Source organism: Cnephaeus nilssonii, assembly GCF_951640355.1.
Source record: "Cnephaeus nilssonii genome assembly, chromosome: 5".
In the NCBI taxonomy this organism is placed as follows: Eukaryota; Metazoa; Chordata; class Mammalia; order Chiroptera; family Vespertilionidae; genus Cnephaeus; species Cnephaeus nilssonii.
Window position 1 is genome coordinate 74,957,193 of NC_137076.1, and position 15,704 is coordinate 74,972,896.

The following is a 15,704-nucleotide window of genomic DNA, read 5'->3' on the forward strand; positions in this document are numbered from 1 at the left end:
CTCTGTGGGTCAAAATGGGCCAGGAACCACAGCGAGTGCACAGGAGCCACCTGGGCTGTGGCTGGAATGTGGGCTGCCAGCCCTGGGGCCATCACACAGAGACCCGGACAGACGGGCAGCGCCCGCCATGTGCTCCCGGCCTCGGGCCTCACGAGGGCTGGGCCCGGCTGGGTGCAGTCAAGCTCTCCTTCTGGGGGCAGCGTAAAGGTTGCGCTGTCTGCAGTCTGGGGAATGGACTGGCTGACCTTTGAAGGCTTGTTTCTGTCTGAGGATTCTCTGAACTTGGATTTGGATTTCTGCTCAGCCACCATGCACGGTAGCCTTTAATTTTTTGAAGTGTACTTTAGGCTGCACAAATTATTAATCGTTGCCATTTCACACTTGATAACTGGCACGAAGACTGGTCATTCTTCAGGCAAATGGGAAGGGTCTAAAATATTTCCCTTTAACCACAGGCTTTCTGAAATTCTTGGGATTTATGAAAACATTAACCAGACTCAGATGTTCCAAAACCAAAATGGGATCAGGCTTGGAGGGAGAGTCACCAGCCCACAGGCTGGACTGCCTCCCCCAAGTCTGCAAGTCAGGGGGCTTGGGTCAGAGACGGCATGAGCTGAGGGAGGCAGCTGGCTCGGGGGTAAGGAGGGCTGTGCTTATTCTGGGATAACAGCAAAAATGCTCGGAGCCCTGTTTACTCTGACTGAGACTCTGTCAGGGCCTAGGGGTGTCTGACAGGTGTGGAGCAAGGCAGAGAGCTGGGGATGGAGCTGTGTGACTCAGTGGGGCACTTTTGAGCTGAGATCAGGCAGAACATCTGTGCTCACACCCTCCTGCCAGCGTGTGTGGGAGAGGGGAGGGGAAGGGGAGCCAAAACAGCCGCAGGCACGAAGCCACAGGCGCGATGCACTGCAAAGCAGACGCAGTCAGGTGGGAACCTGAGGAGCAAAGCCCTGTCCACCCACAGTCATTCAGTGCCCTGGGCCCACGAAGAGGAACAAGGTATATACTAGTACTCGGTGCTCAATCAGCGCTTGTTGGACGGATGGATGCAAAATGGAGAAAATGGAAATAAAGGAGGAAAGGAGCCAACGGGCCAGTGGAGAGGGGACAACCACACACAGGACAAATGTGGCTCCCGGTGACGGAGCCGCAGGAGGAAAGATAAGCAGCCCGTGATTGATGCAGATGCAACCCGCGCAGTATTTCACAAACGAAGGCGCATTTCACATTCCCTCTTCAATCACGTTCTGTGTGCCGCCCTCCCACCTCGGAGTCATGAGGCTTATTTCTCAGGGCAGAGAAGGCGCTAGCCCACTGCATCTCCACCCGGCTTTGGAGATAGAGGGCAGAGAGAGGAGAGATAAGGAGAATTTGCTAAAATTGTCTAGCTTCCCCTGTGCTGTGCTGGCCCTTAGGGCTCAGAACCCAGATTCTCCCCAAGTATAGACAAGGTACCTCTTCCTCATGGGATTCCTTGCCTGGTGTGGCCCAGTGGTTGAGTGCCCACAAGGTCAGGGCACATGCCCAGGTTGCAGGCTCAGCCCCCAGTAGGGAGCGTGTAGGAGGCAGCTGATCTGGGCCCAAAGGCAATGACCTCCTGACCTTGAGGGCTGAATAGTGCCAGTGGGGGCTGCGGGAGGCTGAACCAAGGGAACCTCAGACTCCAGAATCCACCAGGCTGAGAGAGCCTAGACCAGGAGCTCAGCCAGGGCTGACCTCTGACAGGGCAACTGGGGAGTATTGGGGTGGGGTGGGGGGTGGGGGGGTGCGGTCCCGGCAGCAGAAACTGGAGGTGGTGGAGAATGGCAGGGTGCTTAAATCCACACTCAGAAACCAGATAGAGGAGCAGCTGGGGACGTGGGGTGGGGTGGGGAATTGGAAACAGGAAACATTTTTCTTAGGGAGAGCATTACTTATGTGGACTGCAAAAATGATCATCAGCCTGGACTCAGCTGTATAATGGATTGAATATTTAGGTGCATTTTTCTCCCAATGGCTGGTGAGTAGGGCTTGTGAAGAAGTCAGGTATGTTATCACTTACATGGCCAATTAATCTATGACAAAGGAGACAAGAATATACAATGAGGCAAAGACAGTCTCCTCAAGAAATGATGTTGAGAAAATGATGTAAAAAACAAACAAAAAAACTAGACTGCTTTCTCACACTATATACAAGAAAATAACTCAAAGTGGATTAAAGATGTATATAAGACCCAAACCATAAAAATCTTAGAAGAAAACATAGGCAGTAACTCTGACATTTCTCTTAGTAATATATTTTTTGGATATATCTCCGTGGGCAAGGGAAACAACAAAATAAACAAATGGGATTATATTAAATTAAACAGCATTTGCAAAGTTAAGGAACCATCAACAAAACAAAAGGACAACCTATTGAATGGCAGACGACAGTCACCAATGATGCATCCATTAAGGGGTTAATATCCAAAATATATGAGGCATTCATAAAACTTAACACCAAAAACAACAACAACACACACACACAAACAAACAAACAATCAACCCCATTAAAAAATGGGCAGAGGACCTGAATAGACACTTCTCCATAGAGGACATACAGATGGCCTAAGACATGTGAAAGGATGCTCAGCATCACGAATCATCAGGGAGATGCAAATTAAAACCACAATGAGATATCACCTCACTCCTGTCAGAATGGCTATCAATAAATCAACAAGCAGCAAGTGCTGGCGAGGATGTGGAGAAAAGGGAACCCTGTTTACTGTTGGTGGAAACGCAGATTGGTGCAGCCATTATGGAGAACGTATGTAGGTTCCTCAAAAAAATTAAAAATAGAGCTATTATATGACCAGCAATTCCATTCTGGATATTTATAAAAAAAATCCCCACAAAACCAAAATACTAATTCAAAAAGATATATGCACCCCTTCACTCATGCACTGATGCACCCCAGGGCTCCCATGGTACCCTGAGGCCTGAGAACCCTTGTCTTAGAAGATGGGGATGTCTGCATAGATGGAAAGGGAGTGCAGGTGGATTTGGGGAGGTGAGGTAGACTGGCTGGCTGGGGGTCAGGGGGCCCTAATTACCAGGCTAGGAGCACCACCCTCATTTGGAATGTAACACTTACGTGCAACGCAGGAGGCCTCCCTCCACGTGGCCCCAAAGCAATATATTTCAAAAAGTTTTAAAAAAATGTCTGCAGGAGCCTATAGCACAGGGCTAAAAACAACCAACCAACCAAAGCACCCCAGGAAGGAAGTGTGTGCATCTAGGTCTCTGCCCTGGGACTGCCGGCTCCCGCGACCTTGCTGAGCACACCCGCCCATCATCTGTATGTCTGAGGACATGCACTTAGCACAGGAAAGACTCGCAAAATCAGAATGGTGCATACTGACAGACCATCATAATTCTGCTGTCAACTACACAAACATTAACCAAAGTGCAAATATTTGGATCATTTAAAGTTTAATTAAATGTTGTTTTATTGAATTTAACTCATGTCAATATTCTCCAGCTCCGTGTAAAATTCTGAAGAGATTTATGGCAACCGAACCTCTCCTCACTCCCAGTTATTTGCTGTGCGGCACGCCTTCCTCTGGCAGCCCCGCTTCCCTGCTAAGTGACCCCCCTGCAGAATGCGGCTATAGGAAGAGGCTGGTGCCCTTGGAAAGAGAAGGTCAGAGCAGTCAATGGGGAGCTTGTCCAGGCCTGTTGGGCAGAGACGCCCCCAGATGACAATGGCCCTGTGATAAGAACTGGAAGGCTGCCTGGCGAGCAGGGAATTTGGGGCGGGCAAGGGAGTTAGGGGGCCTCACAACTTGGGACTCCTACCTCCCTATGCACCTGGCCTTCTGACGTCAGTGGGCTTCCCCTTGTTTCCCCTGGGATTAAGAGGGACAGGCTGCACGGCCACGGTTGTCGAAGTCAGCGGGAGACAGACCTTCGTGGCGCACTAACTAGGCTGCGTGTCCGGCAGTGGGGTCCCAGGCAGGGCTGTTTGGGGCTCCGGTGCCTAGCATGGTGCCTGGCACACAGTCGGTAGCTTCAGGCCAAGTTGGGCTGACAGCTGTCTCCGGGGAGACACCTAGCTCACTGTCTAGGTCCTTCAAACCAGAGCGGCAACACCCTTGGTTTTCCAGACACAAGGTGTTGCAAACACCAGCTCTCAGCCTGCTCCCTGCACACCTGCTCTCCCTGCTCCTTGGAGCTTGGAGAGAAGGGGCGGTGCTGCGGTGAATGGACCCAGGGTGAGCAGGTAACAAACACGCTTCCTGAAAACAGGAGGCCATGAGACTTCAGTCGCTGGAGAGCCGGTGTTAGTTCCTATTACAGCTTTCCCGTGACCTCGGGTGCTGTTCCTCACACTGCACTGAACTCGATGAGACACTCATAAGCCCATCAGCACCTTCTCAAGCAGGATTCTGGTGCTTCACAGCAATAAAAATTAAATTTCTCAAATTCTCGTCAAGTTGGCGTTAGTATTTATATGTTAGAAATGCACTAATGGAACACATTCCTATTCTCAGATTCTCGTCAAGTTGGCGTTAGTGTTCGCATGTTGGAGATGCACTAATGGAACACATTCCCATCTGGACAGTTGGCATTTTTTTTTTTCCAAATGATGGTCTTGGTGAAAAGAGCCCGTCAAAAGCTCAATCAACCTGCCTGCACAGCGATATTTTATTTATTTTTAAAAATACGTTTTTATTGATTTCAGAGAGAGGAAGGGAGAGGGAGAGAGATAAGAACATCAGTGATGAAAGAGAATCATCTATCGGCTGCCTCCTCACACCCCCAACTGGGGATGGAGCCCACAACCTAGGCATATGCCCTTCCTGGGAACCGCACTGCAACCTCCTGGTTCATAGGTCAACACTCAACCACTAGCCACACTGATCGGGCTGCACAGTGATTTTTAGACTGAACCTTGCAGGGCAAAGCCAGTCTCAGGGGCCTGCTTGAGAATTAGGGCCATCTGGGGAGAGAGCCAGGTGGGCGCTTAGACACAACTCTGCGGCTGCAGCCTCTTCTCACAGTGTTCTCCTTGTAAATTCATGTTCTTTCCTCAGAATGAACCCCTCAGGTGACCTGGGAGTCGCCAAAGGAAGTGTGGCACCTGTGGGACAAGCTCTATTGATCTGGTCTTGTTCCTGTGACCAGGGCCACACTATGAAGTTGGTAAGTAGGACAGAAACCATGTCTTCTGACCAAGTAGGGGACAGGCAACGTCTCAATGTCTCCTGGACATGATGACTTCACCTGGCATTTGCAGATACAACAGGTGGGATGCGTTGTGTCCCCCCCTTTCCCCTCCACTCACTCCTTTCCAACAGCTGCTGGCACTTGGCAGGTGGGAGGCTTGGAACGAGTTGTTGTAGGGCCTTTCATCTTGACACTCCCATTTTGAGCACTGAGCTGTGTCTGGCCTCCTCAGGGGGCTCTGGACCAGCCAGACGTGCACTTGTCCAAAATTTCCTGTTTCTTTATGCAAAATCTGATTCAATTTTTGTGCCATCTTCAGATTCCCTCCTCCTTGTTTTATTTTTGGAGTTCAGACACCATCTCTTCCTGGGTTTGAGCCTGCTGGCTTTCAGACTGGAATTTATGCCATCGGCTCTCCTGGGTCCCCAACTTCCTGACTGCAAATCTCAGCTGCCAAAATCATGTGAGCCAATCCTCTCTCTCCATCCTTCCACCCACCCACCCATCCATCCATCCATCCATTCATCCACCCATCTGCCCATCCACACACCTACCCACTCATCCACCCACCCACCCACCCACCCACCCATCGATGCATCCTATTTGGTTCGTTTCTCTGGAGAACCCTGCCTAATGCAGTCATCATCCACGCTACCTTCTCTCCTCTGTGGAGACTGTGTGGTCATGTATTTTGTGAAAGCGAAGAACACAGCCTCCTAGTTGCTGCTTGAGAGCTGCCTGACCTGCTCAGACCTGATAAGGGTGAGAAGCAGCCTCTGCTCTGTACTACTGAGACTTGGGGGTTTCTACAGCAGCTGGTGTTAATTACCTAGTACACTCCCTCAGAAGAGAAAGAAAGAAACTGTAGTGAGCTGAGGAAGGGACCTGTGAGAGGCCAAGTTATTCAGGCCAGGAACCCTCTGAGAATCCTCTGTTGAGAGGAGATCCAACTTCTGCTCTGATATCCCCTGAACACCCTTGTCCAGGCAGCTCACTCTCATCCCACAGCCCTTTCTACTGCTTTCATGATCAGATAGTGTCCAGACTCTGGGCAAGGGAGGGGGCCTCAGAGTGGGCCGGGAGAGAACGTGTATAATAAGCACTACAGATAGAAAGAACAAGATGCTGAGAGAACAGCAGGGAAGCCTATTAGGATGTGAGTGGGAGTGGCGGTGGGAGCCTCTTTCATTAGGAGACATTTAACCAGTTAACCGCCACACGTCCAAAACGGAAACCATCCCCACATGCCGCAATATTTTGAATTTAATTTAAAAAATCAATTTGCAATGACTATTATAAAAATAAATATATTACTCACAATTTGGGTGTTCTTGAATATTTTCAGTGGAAAGTTCTCATGAAAAATGATTTTAAAGTGTGTCCAGAAAACATTTTTTTTTTTTTTTTTACAGACCTGCATGGCGTGTGGGGAAGGTCCGCCGCTTGCGTCTACAGACGCTTCTGGCGTACAATGGGTTAAGTGGAGATCTCTAAGATGAGAAGAAAAGCACCTAGGCCAGTGGTCGGCAAACCGCGGCTCCCGAACCACATGCGGTCCTTTGGCCCCTGGAGTGTGGCTCTTCCACAAAATACCACGTGCGGGCGCGCATGTACAGTGCGATCGAAACTTCGTGGCCCAGGCGCAGAAGTCGGTTTTTGGCCTGGGCGAGTCTATTTTGAAGAAGTGGTTCTAACGCCGAGCCACACTCAAGGGGCCAAAGAGCCGCATGTGGCTCGCGAGCCGCGGTTTGCCGACCACTGACCTAGGCCAAGACTGGGGAAAGGGCATTCTGCTAAGGGAAAACAGCTTGTTCAAAGGCCCGACGAGCTGAGAATGCTCTGGGAACGGAGGAATGGCAGTGTGGCCAACGCCAAGGGAGCAAAGCACAGGTGCAGAGAAGTGGGAAGTGCCAGGTGGCCAGGCAGAGGCGTGGTGAGGGCTTAGAAGTTTAATTTCAGGCCGTGGAAAGGGATCGGGAGGATTTTAAGTCAAGGAGGGATGTGATCTGAATTGCAGGGATCATTCTGGCTGTTGTGTGAATAATAGGCTGTTGGGGAGAGGAGAGGAGGTGGGGTGACCCTTTAGCAGGTGAGACAGTACTAGTTCAGGTGAGAGACAGGGGTGACTGTGAGACGGAGAGAAGAGGCTTGGAAATAGTGTGGACGAGGGGCAAGGAAAAGGGGTGCCAGGGATGACTCCTGAGCTCCTGGCTTGATCCTCTTGCCATTTCCCGAGTGAGGCAAGCTGGGAGGTGCAGGGACCCACACGCAGTCTTAATGCACCATCTCAGTATCGACTAATAATCCTCTAAACTTCCCTAAGGCATTTGATCTGCAACTCGATTGCAAACATGTTCTGGGTCTCTCCAGTGAGTAGGCTTTGAAATGATTTCTAAACTGCAGTGTTCTTGTGACTAAGAACCTTTGGCCGAGGAAGAGGGAGCAGACACAGTTTCTGCTGCGCAGGTGTCTCTCCTGGAGTCCCCGGGCCTGGGGTGTGTCCAGCAGGCAGCCCGAGCAGCGGAAGCCAGACAGGGAGCTGGTCCCGCTGGGTCCCCTCACCCCACCTGAGCCCTCTGACTGGGACCATTCTCCCCGCATCAAAGGGGAGAAGCCATCTGGGTCTTGCAAAAACAGCAATAAATGGAGCTTTTTCTATTTAATTATTCAGTCTCCTGAGAACGCTAAGTCACGGTTGGGTTTTGTAAACAGGCAGCAGCAGACCATTTTGGAGAGCAGCTCACATCAGTGTGTTTGTTTTTGTTTCCATTCCAATTTCCCGAGCGTGCCACAGCACCGATGAACCCCTGAGGAGTGGTCCCAAGCCCGGCCTTGGGCTCCGCTGTTCCCAGCACCCACGGAGCTCCTGCCAACTTCCATCTTTAAAGGCAACGTTGCTCACGGCCTCCATCTCTTTCCAGCACGCCTCCCAAGATTCATGGGTGAGCTGGGTTCAGACTTTGTCCTCCCTCTGGGCACCCCCTGTGCTCTTTAGAACACATCCGGGAAGCTCCCGTGGCCTTGGTCACTGAGTGTTTTACCATGCCCAGGAGGGTGGGTGGGATTGGGGGCAATTCAGGTTTGGAACTTGGAGGAGCCTTGTCCCTCTCTGGCTGGTGATGCTACAGGCACCAACAGGAAAAGGGCAGCCCGGGGTTAGAGAGGAGGTCTCGGGGGCAGGGGTCAGAGGTGTGGATGAAGATGAGGTCAGGAGCCAGGCTGGCGGGGCCCATGAGGATGGTGAGGAGTTGGGGTTTTATTGCATGAGAATCCATTCTCCGGAGGACTTTGAGCAGGAAACTAAAATGGTCTAATTTATGCTATTAAAGAACATCTGTGCGTGGGGCAAGATGTCTTCATTTTCTTTACAGAAAACCTTGACTGGAAATGGGCTGACTAATAAGGAAAAGTTCTCATCCACTTAATGAGAAGAGGGAGTTTCCTGGGTAGGTTGTTCTGTGGTTCTGGAATGTCGCCGAGACGCAGGCTCTGCAGCCCTCAGTGTGTGGCTATACCCTACAGATCTAGCCTTGCAGGCGGGCACTTCATCCCAGAGTGGGGGATGGGGACTCTGCTGTGCGTGAGCTGTAAGAACAGGAAGCTTTTCCCAGAAGCCCCAATGCTGAGGTCCCCTCACGTTCCGTTAGCCAGATCTGTGTCTCGTGCTCACTCCTAAAGCAACTACGGCAAGAACCACCAGGACTGGCTGGGAGAGGTGTGTGGCTGTGGGAGGGGGTGGGCCAACCTCAGGAAGGGGTGGAGGCTGTTGGGGGGGCACCTGGAGTTGTGTGGAGGGTGGACAGAATGGGCAACAGAGGAAGACAGGAGACCTGTGAGGGGCCCATGCTGCAGGTGCCAGTGGCTTAGGCCAGAGCAGAGGGTGACAGAGCTAATGGATTGGTGATTTATTAGATGGGGTATGGGGTTTGAGGGAAAGGGCAGAATCAAGAATAGAAGCTAGAATTTTGGCCTTAAAAACTAAGTAGGTGTTGGTTCCATTTACTAAAAGGCTGAGAGAGAGAGAGCAGACATTTGAGGTAAAATCCAGACTCTGTTTTTACTGTAGTAGGTGGACGGAGGGGTGGGCAGTTGGCTAGATGAGTCTGGGGCTCCGAAGAGTAGTCCAGGCCAGGAGACACCTTCGGAAGCCATCCATGTCTACATGATATTGAAAGCCAGGGACCAGAGATCATTAGGGAGTATGGTCTCAGGGAAGAGGTCTAGAACCGAGTCCTGGTGCCCCCAAGGTTTAGAGGTGAGAGGATGAGGAGGAGTCACAGGAGGCGGAGCCTGGGAGGGAGGGTGGGGGTCACCTGTGCCCAGCGCCGCCAAGAGCTCCCCTCAGCCCAGGACTGAGATTTGATCGCGGGCAACGTGAAGGTCCTCTGGGACCTTGACATTTGGAACCTGTCATGCTTCCTGAGAGCGTTGGGGAGTGAAGTGGACTCTGGGATGGACTGAAGGAGAACGGGATGTAAGGAGGTGGGAGAAGGGGCACTTTAGGAGAGTTTTGTCATGAAGGGGAGCAGAGAGATGGGATGGTTGGTGAAAGGCCAAGGAAAGACTGGTTTGTGTTTTGAGGTGTTGTGTTTGCGAGCCAGTGGAGATGATCCGATGGAGAGGGCGAACTTTATGATGCAAAAGAGAGAAGGGGCAATATTAGGAGGGAAGTCCCTGGGTGAGTGAGAGCGGGAATTCCCCAGAGAATAAGTGGCCTCTCTCGGGGCAGGGACTTTGTGCCTGGCTGCAGATGGAGACGGGGGGGAGGGGGGGTGCACCTGATGATGAAAGACGAAGGCAGAGAACCCTATCATGTGTGCTTGGTCCAAGGACAGATCTTGGTAAGAAAAACGCTTCCCGTTTCCTCTCCAGAGACTCCCCCGCCATCTGTCAGTTTGGAAACCTGCGCATCCTGACCCACGGCAAATTGCTTGTCGCTGCACTTGACGACGTCGTGCCCGCCTTGCGAGGCACATGCGGAGGCTGCAGGCTGGCTGAGTGAGCGCTCCATTTTAGGGATGAATGAACCCAAATCTCATTCACTTCTCCCCCTTTTACAATTACAGTCGAACCACCTTCGCACCCCTCGTAACCCACCCGTCTCTCCTCGTCTCCTCCGAGGCTGCTCCTGGTCAGGACCCCACTAGTGGCCGGGGCACCAGCCTCTTCCCGGGAGATGTCCCAGCAGGCGGTTTCCCTACAGACCTCTTCCCCGCCCACTGGCTCCTCGGCCTGGCATTTAAGGCCCACGAGCCCCCGTTTCCAGTCTCATCTCCCACAGCTCCCACTTAGCTGGCCCCAAGCCAAACTCCCTGCTGTTGTCCATTTGTGTCCTGGGCTTTCCCACATGCGCTGGCCACGTTGGCACCAGCTGGCGGAGGAGCTCAGTGCTATGCAGACATGCCCACGACATCTCAGCTCAAACCAGTGAAGCTGGTAAGGATGAGTGTGAAGAATTCCAGGCTCTAGCTCTGCCCTGCCACGCCCCACCCTGAAACCAGTGTGGCCACAGCCCTGCACCCAGAGAGGGTGCCTCTGGGGCAGGGGTGGCGCAGGGCGTGAACCTTCAAAAATAGAGGAATTCCAACTGTCCCCAGGGTAGCCGAGAAACTAGAGGTTTGGGAAATTGTTTCCCATAACAATTGATGAAGGTATCATTTGGTGGGTTGATTTCTGGAGAACCAGCTGCAGAATAGGGGCTCAAGGCTGGCAGGAGGTGCCCCCCTCCCCCCAGGCAGGCTGTCCAGCACCCCTGCAGGGATGGCAATCCGGGACCTCATCCCAGTGGCAGGCTTGTCCCATGTAGAGGATGGGGAAACCGAGGCAGGACCAACACCCTGCAGTTCAGCACAGGCCTTTTTTTTCTTCTTAGCACCCCATTTCTGTGCACTGGGGTTGAAGGGAGAGGGGGGCAATTATAAATTCCAGAAAAAACAAATCTGGATCTCTTCCTCAAGAAGTCAGAGAGGGGTCATTGAAGAGTTAAACATGGTGCCATGCACCCACCGCCAAGGCTCCTCCACCAGGCTGGGGGGGGGGGAGGGGGGGGCAGAGGAAGTCCCTGGCACTGGGCACTGGCAATACTGTCCTTGGCAATGGGGTGGGCAATTTATCTTAATCTCATGTGTGTTTTGTTTGTGGTTGTGCTGCTGAATGACTTTTTGGTTACAACTGCACAGCCTTATGGGGACTGGGGCCACTGTGGGAGTCCCACCGCCTCCAGCAGAGGGGGCGTGTGCGCCCCTGAGCAGAAGTCAGCGTGCTGACAAATGGCTGCTGCGTCAGGAGGCCTTGCAGGCCCTGTGTGGGGACATGCTCGGGCCTCACCTGGGACATGGCCCGTGTCGGGAACCTTCAGCCAAAGCTGTGCCGGGCCCGGCCAGGTTTCTCTTTTGCACGTTGTAACAACAGGCTCAGGTTCAGGGTTAAAGGGGTCCGAAGTCTTTGGGATAAAGCACCTTCTAGTTCTAGTGCTCCCTGATACACACCACACACAGAAGCAACCCATACCGATACCCAGGGCCCTGTCCACACTCCTCCATCCCTGGAGACCCTGGTTTCATCTCCCCCTTCCCCAGCACCCTAGTGTATACTGACATCTGGCTGTCTGGAGCGCCCCCGTGAGGCGGTCCTTCCTGCCATTGTAACCCCACCTGGACCAAGATGTCCCTCCTCAGCCTCACCTCCCGTCTCCACTCTGGCCAATCAGGAAGGAAAGGATTCTGAGAAGCCGACAAGATGCCATTTTAAGAAGAAAAGGAAAGAAAACCCTTAGGAGCATTGCTGTTTTGGGGTCTCATGGTGATGAGACAGGGGCCCTTGGGTTTGAGGGCTGAGATCTTAGGAATTCATGCTCATGTGGGATGGCGGGTGGGGGGTCTGGGGACCGTTTCAATCAGCCAGTGCTCTGGTCTAAGCCCTCACCAGAGGGGAGGCGGCTGCCCTGCTCCCCGTCAATGCCCTTTGCCTTGAGCGGACACGGGGTCTGCAGAGTCCCACCAGGCACCATCGCGTGTCCTCTCTCCTCTGCCGGGCTGCTGAATGCAGGGCTGACTGCACTTGGAGTTTCATGAATACTGGTTTGGTGAACACTGTGCTTATAAAGCTGACGGAGAGAGGAGGCGAGTTGGATGCCATCAGTCGCTCACTACCGACTTCCGAGTGGAAGGCTGTGCCCACACACCTGGTCATCTTCCCTCTCCAAGGGCCTGGCCTGGCTCCTCCTGCAGGCTCCACTCCATTATCGCCCAACGTGGGGCCAGGGAAGAGGAACACGGCACTCTCTGAGTGACTTACCAGGATGCTCTAATGATATATTGAAAATGAACATTGACCCCAGGTAAGAGGTGCTAAACCACTACTTTGAAAGCACATCATCCATTTCACTCTGATGGACTCCCCTCCTTAAATCACCGTGTTGTCATTTTTACGATGCAGATCTAGCTATTGAGGCCACGGGACTGTGAAATGTCATATAAAAAAGCCAATAAGAACAAAATAAAATTAAGTTGTGGGGAGCATGCATTAGCATTTCAAAAATGTTCTGTTGCATTATGCCACTCTCCTCTCTCAGGCCAGGGGCACCGGGCTCCGTCCTCCCCATAAGAGACTGTGCCACTGAATGTCTTCGTGCTCCAGTCCTGAGCCGGCGGCCGGGGTGGCAGCTGGAGGCCACCGTTGCGATAATGGCGAAATACATTCCCGACTGAATCTGATCGGGCACTGGGGCCATCCGCCTCCTCGGATGACAAAGTCTTGATTACTTCTCTCCTTGTTGGCTCAGGCCTGTGGCTTTCAGAGTTTCCACAAATTATTGTTTCCGGCATTTCTGCCCTGGAGAAAAGTAAGGAATGAGGTCTGCAGAGGTGAAGGTCTGACTCTTCCACTTCAGGTGACGATGTGGGGCCTGAAATTCCCCGAGACAGGCCACCCCACTCTCCCCTGTCTGGCAGCCTGTAAAACACCCCCAAATTACTCGCAGCCCGGACCACTTGAATTCCTGGATCTGGGGTTGATTAGCAAGGCAGCTGTACCATCTGGAAAGGACAGTCCACAATTCTAAATGGGCCTAAGTCTTCAGGACTCGTGGGCTCTGGAGAGCTGTCTCCCATCTTTAGAGTTCAAGGCCTCGGCTCTGGGAGGGGCGTCTCACATTCTACTTGAGTCCAGTGAGCACCGCCTCGTGGGCTTCCAGGCCTGAGCTGGGCCAGGGGGAGCGGCAGTGGCTGCAGACTGCGGAAGCCCAGCCCACACGCGCCTGGGAGAGCCTGCTCCCGTCCCGGTAATTTGGGAGTGCTATCCTTTTCTATGGCTCTGAATTTGCCAAATTGGGGAAGATGAATCCTGTGTCCCTGGTAGTCGATTACATGAAGCCATTGAGACAATTGCAGCGCTTCATCTGGAGCTTTTCAGAAAGCTGACTTGTTCCCTAGGAGCCATCGGCTTAATGGAATTCCACTGCATTATTTTCCCACGTGATGTGCTGCAAAAGGGGTTTGTTCAGCACTTTAGTCGGGGGAATATATTTTCATTTGGGAAGCTGCCTCTGCTGGGCTTCTCGCTGCCTTGGTGTAGGAGGCACGAGCCTCTCAGCCCTGCGAGGGGCGGGGGCCTGGGGGAGGCAGTGCAGGTGGGTGAGCACAGACGTGCCGAGTGGCTGGGCCTTTCCCCTCCTTTTAAATAATATATTCAGCATCAGTTCCAGCAAGTGAGATTCTGCTCGGAATTGGATTTTACCCTTAATGAGATGCCATGTCCCTTCTGTTCTCTGTGTAACAGAGACCTTGAGAGTTTTTATTAGAGAGCGAAACAAAACTCCTCACTGTTTTCATGTTTCCTAATATCAGATCGAGGCGTAACCTGCATTTTTATGCAACTAATTATGAGTGAGACTTGGGCATGAAAGATTTATATGATCAGAAAAGAAATGGCCTGTGTTATCTCCGAGCAGGTAGGGGATGAGCTGAGGAAAGAAGGTAATCAGTTTTCTAGGTCATACAAAAGGCACCTGCCCAGTGCTGGCTGGCAGACCAGTTGCAGAGCGATGGAGGGACGTGGGAACCACCCTCCTGGGACATCCTCTGGACCTGCTGGCTCCTCCTCCACCCCGAGCAGCCAGCTTTGGCCAAGGGGCCTTTGGAATCAGGATCTTCTTCCAACATGACATTTCCACCCTCTGCTTTATAAGCCCATCGTGCCCAACTAACAGCCTGAGACAAGTAAAGCACACAGAGGTAACTGGGTTAACAGGAGACAAGGGGCATCTCGCATAGGGGGGAGGGTCAGGAAGGTCAATTCCCATGATCAGAATGGAAGCCAGAATTCCATTAATTTGTGCCCCATAAAGTGCCATTTTAGTGAAAAACAGAGACTGAAAATTAACTACGCAGCCATTCCTTGAAGCCCCACAACCAAAGGAACGAGTGTTTGCCAAGAAGCAATAGCTCTTGCACCTGTCACATTCACGAAATTACCAGCATATTGTTTATCTGTGGAAAAAGCAGCTTGCCCAGCGTGGCAGTAAAGAGCGCATGATGGAAAGGCCGTGTGGAGGCGGGGGAGGGCATGCGTTTGTAGGTCGTAATGTGCATTTAGTTACACAGCCATTTGCCGGGGCCCACAACTGATTAATACATGCAAGCTTGTTCATTTACTCAGCATTATGTTTAATCATTTAATTTCGCAAGAGTTTTCAGATCTTTTAATCATCCTAATATTCTTATTGCAACACATTACTAAGCTGTTAGTTCAATTCAATTAAGAAGTGTCATCCCCAAAGTAATTTATTCCATGTGCGTCGTTCAGTGGATACCCCAGATATGTCCGCATTTTAAAGGAATAATAACTCTTCCGATTTATTAGTCTGCAAACGGCCGTGCTGCGTTAGCCCTAACGGCGACACGGTGAGTGGTGAACGTCGGCGGGCACTGACGTGGCGGCAGGCCTGTGACAGTTTCTCCAGATTTCGAACGGAGACTCAGAAGGGAATGTGACACCATGGACCATCTGTCGGCACTCAGGTGGCCCTGAAGGCCCAGCCCGACTTCCTCATCCTGAGGGCACAGCCTCTGAGTGCCCCTTCCGGAGCCTCCTGGCAGGAGTGCCCATCCTGCCTCACTTTAGGAGTGGGTGCGGGAGGGAGCCTTCGAGGGCCAGTGTTCGGGGGAAGTGCCTGCTGGGGCTGCTAGGGGAGAGTTCAGGCCTCTCTCCCCTTGTCAGAATCCTGACCTTCCTGGTTGACCTTTGAGACATTCCCTCTGCTCTCTCTGGGGCAGTGCTGTCCAGTTGAAACGCATCGCAAGCCACGTATGTGCTCTACATTGTCTAGCAGCCCAATAAGAAAGTCAAAAGAAACTGGTGGCTCTAATTCTAATAATACACGTTAACTATGGGAAGTAGCATTTCAACCCGGAATCGATACAAAAGTTAGCTAATGGGATATTTTGCCTTCCTTTTCCGTAGACGTCTTCAAAATCTACTCCGCACAGCCCGCTCTGGAGCAGCCTCCCTCTGGGGCG

General features: G+C 52.1%; 1 protein-coding gene across 1 annotated transcript in view; it reads right to left on the reverse strand.

Annotated features, from left to right (window-relative positions):
* Positions 1-15,704, reverse strand: part of FSTL4 (follistatin like 4) — a gene marked incomplete at its 3' end in the record, with an annotated part of 324,199 nt that overhangs the window by 46,409 nt on the left and 262,086 nt on the right. The window lies entirely within an intron of this gene.